This window comes from Amblyomma mixtum, chromosome 9 (genome assembly GCF_055824585.1).
Source record: "Amblyomma mixtum isolate Tamu chromosome 9, ASM5582458v1, whole genome shotgun sequence".
NCBI classification, from domain to species: domain Eukaryota; kingdom Metazoa; phylum Arthropoda; class Arachnida; order Ixodida; family Ixodidae; genus Amblyomma; species Amblyomma mixtum.
Genome location: NC_143020.1, coordinates 47,551,656 through 47,555,889, shown reverse-complemented (window position 1 = coordinate 47,555,889; position 4,234 = coordinate 47,551,656).

Genomic DNA, 4,234 nt, shown 5'->3' with positions numbered 1-4,234 from the left:
TAAAGTTGGTTTGGTTTGGTTGGGGCTATGGGGTTTAACGTCCCAAAGCGACTAAGGCTATGAGAGACGCCGTAGTGGAGGGCTCCGGAAATTTCGACCACCTGGGGTTCTTTAACGTGCACTGACATCGCACAGTACACGGGCCTCTAAATTTCTCCTCCAAAGAAATTCAACCGCCGCGGCCGGGATCGAACCCGCGTCTTTCGGGTGAAGAGTAAGATAAAGTGAACTTGGCTTTGTTATTAGGAGTGGATCGAACCCGCGTCTTTCGGGTGAAGAGTAAGATAAAGTGAACTTGGCTTTGGTATTAGGAGTGGGTAATTGTGCTTTAACATCAACATACTTACACAAGGTGAATGATTTCCTAGCTGAAGAAGACCTACCTGAAGCTGAAGAAACGAATTCCAGCTCGTCGGAACTTGGAAACCAGATAAATTCAACTGCTGGTGAGTAAACGGAGTGTATGCCCTTTTTCTGCTCGTCACAATAACAGACGATCAGAGACAGCCACGTGTGATACATAGAAGCTTCATCCCCATAACATTCTGGCGATAATTAAGGCTCCAAGTTTTCTGCGCACGCAAGTGCTTCATCAGGCAGAGAGGCGTCCAGTCGTCCCGAAAGGGCACGAAATATATTTAGACCAGCTAAGAAGAAAAATTGAGGCACTGTAAATTTTGAGAGCTTTCCATGCTTTAAGAGAGTCATTGGCCTAAATTTTTTGCAGCAACAGCGCTGCATCAGAAGCAATCTGCGAAGCGACCACGCTTATGACGCGTCGCGCTTTTCCGCACTGCCAACACCAGGGACACGCACGTGGGCTGTGATCGCAGCTGAAGGGACGCCCGAGCCGAAGATAACGTGAAAAGCGTCAAGCGCTTTGTTTAGCGGCGCATTTTTTCGAACAGGGTCGCAGCAGACATGAAACCTCAGGACAGCATCCGGAGGAAAATGAGATTAGAGGTTCGCGCTAGTCGGTGCACTCATCTTTGAGGCTGAAAGAGTACACGAAAGGAAGATCCTACGGTGCAGCCGGCCACACATAACGCTGATGCGTGTAGGGGCCAGGCCGTGCGTCGCCGCTAGTTTCGAGGCTCCAGTGCATGTCAACGAGGAATGCGAACCCCTGAGGCTTTGTTGGAGGCTTTGGCCTTGCCGACACCGCCAGGGGCTGCTGGGAAGCTTCCTGGTAAGAGCAGAAACCCTTTTCATGGTCAGGCACATGTCCTAATGACTGCACTCCTGCGAAAGCACCGAAGGCAACATCGAGAAGCGGAGTCGATGAATACTCTGGAGCCGCAGAAATTAGATTTTTCGTAGACGATTAACAACACAGCAATATGTAGCGCTGCTAAACATCAATGTCTGTGAGTAATAATTTCCTCTGACCTATCCGCAGACCGTAAGTGCCGAAAGCAACCAGCACAGCAACGCAGAAGGTGCTCTTTCTTAAAAGAGCCTTGCTACAGTCGACCCTTGGGAAGAAACACGTTGCGTACGTCACACTTTTCTGACTTACCTCGGAATGTGCCAATATTGCGTAGTTCCCGCAGAAGCAAGATAACATTGTTATTGACGACAAGCGGATGAAGGCAGGCCTACATGATAGATAGCGATGAAATTATTTAATGGCGGTGGACCGAGCGCGAGCTCTCCATGCTGCGCCACTGCCGACTTTCTCGTCTCCTACTCTGTGACACTACCCGCGGCACCGAGGTCTCAATAACATTAACTGCGGAAACAGAGCCTTTCGATATGCCAGTTTCTTGACGGAACGAACGGCTACGATAGGCATCAGAAACACAAAATCTGAGAGCTTCACGGTGCAAAACAAGGGTACCCCGCAAGGCTCAGTAATATCGCCACCACCATTCAACGTAGCAATGATAGGGCTCACGAAAGTACTCGACGAAATAGAAAACATCAGCTAGGCAATGTATGCAAATGGCATAACAGTATGGACAGCCACAGGCTCCCTAGCAGCAGAAGAAGTGCGGCTGCAAAGAGCGATCGACCGTACTGAACAACACGCCAGGGCAAGAGGACTATCGTGCTCAGCAGAAAAATCGGAATACGTAAGAATCACAAAAGGTACATGAAAATACGACTCCAAAATTACCCTGAAAGTCTGAAACGAGACAAGACCTGAGAAAACGGAAGTCAGAGTGCTTGGAATGTGGCTGCAAAACAATGAACGATGTAGCAAAAAACATCGCCTCTTATAAGAATACAACAGAGCAAGCCGCCAGAATCGTGCGAAGAGTCAGCAGTAAAAAGAAGGGCAGAAGAGAACAGGACACTGCAAGATTCATAGGTAGCCTCATCTTGAGCAGGGTAACATACACCCTTCCCTACCACGAACTAAACAAGCAAGAGGCTCTACAAATCGACACCATACTACGAAAATCACACAAAACGGTGCTCAAACTTCGAATGTCAACACCAACCGAAAAGCTAATGACATTAGGAGTATCGAACAGCTTCGACTAACTACGAAAAGCGCAACGTAGTGCGCAACTAGACAGACTCACTCAAACCAGAACGGGAGACACCTAATGGAGAAATTAGGGCTACCCCTTCCCACACAAAAAGACAAGGAACAGATTAATAATGAAGACAGAAATGACATCCAGGTAAGACCCATACCCAGACAAATGGACTCCAATATACACCTTCAAAGACGACAAGCCGGACTCCGAGCAATCAGCAGGGAATCCAGCGACAATCCCAGTGTTGTCTACACGGACGCAGTAAAGCAGTGATAAAAACGCAAAACGATCACCTTTATAACAGACGAAGGAGGGAAGGAAATGGCCAGTGCAACAATAAACAAACCAAGCATAGAAGCAGCTGAAGAAACTGCCATACTCTGGAAATATCGCACGGCAACGCAATAAGAACAGACCTCACTATGGTAACGGACTCCAAACAAGCATGCAGAAACTACACAAGAGGCAGGATTGACAGCATTGCCAATCATATTCTACACACGACGAGAAGACACACAAACACTAAACATAGTATAGTGTGGGTTCCGGGACAGGAGGGGACGACGGACGATGTAGCAGCAGACGAGTTAGCTCGAGGGTACGCCAAACGAGCAGACTCCACACTTTGCACCACGGGCACCTTTGATCCTGTTACCCCCCCGTACTCAGTCCTACTCGATCATTGCAGGGGTCAGCGGAAACGTTACCCAGCCCCACACAGAACGCCTATCAAAGAGGAGGCGGTAGACTTGCGCAGATTACAAACCGGTACCTACCCGCACCTGCACAAACTGCAGGACCACACAAAAGGTCTATCAAAGGGGAGGCGGTAGACTTGCGCAGACTACAAACGTGTACCTCTCCGCACCTGCACAAACTGCAGAAGATTTTCCCTACACAATATGTACACGAATGTCCGTGGTGTCAGGGTAAACCCACACTAGTGCATGTCACCTGGACCTGCCCTAAGGCAGACTTAGAGCCCAGAATAGACCACCAGAGTGTGACGCAGTGGGAGCATTTGCTGGCCAGCGAGGACTAGGAAGCGCAACGATTTCTTGTACGCCGAGCCACAATGGCGGCAGTCAAGTGCGGCATCTTTGATCAAGGGTCGACCACGGCGCCCCACGAGCCGTAAGGGGTCGAGAACACTTTAAATTTGCCTGAAATAAAGCTATTTTTATCCATCCATCCATCCATCCATCCATTCCGATCGCGCGACCTATAAGAATAGCAGTGACGATGAAGCTTAAGACGTGTCAATGGGTGTAACAGGCGGGATGAAAACAGAAGACTGTAGGGCTTGCCGTCACGATGAAAGAGATGAGAAGAGGATCAGATGCGCACTGGCCTGCAAAGGTTCTAGCACAGAGGTCACCTTGAGCCTAAGGCCGACGACCATGGGCGCGCGGAGCTGCTGCCCAGGCCTCTGCAGCTGGCGCTTCTGGGATTTTCACAACAAACGACCCGATGGAGCCGCGGCGGCTTTAGAATGGGGTGACGCTGACGCCAGTTTCTCCACCTGATGAGGTCCTTAACGCTTTCGCGTGAAAATATATCACTATGTAATTAAGGGCTTTTCGCAGACGCTCTGGATATAGGGGAATATGGCTGAAGCAAAGCCATCACAGTTATCTCTGTAAAAAAATTCAGCATTAAACTTAAGCCAAACAACCAACATTTTTCCAGGTTTTCGAAATAAGACACGAAAAGAACGCCCAAATAGGTTCATCGTCGAAGTATGC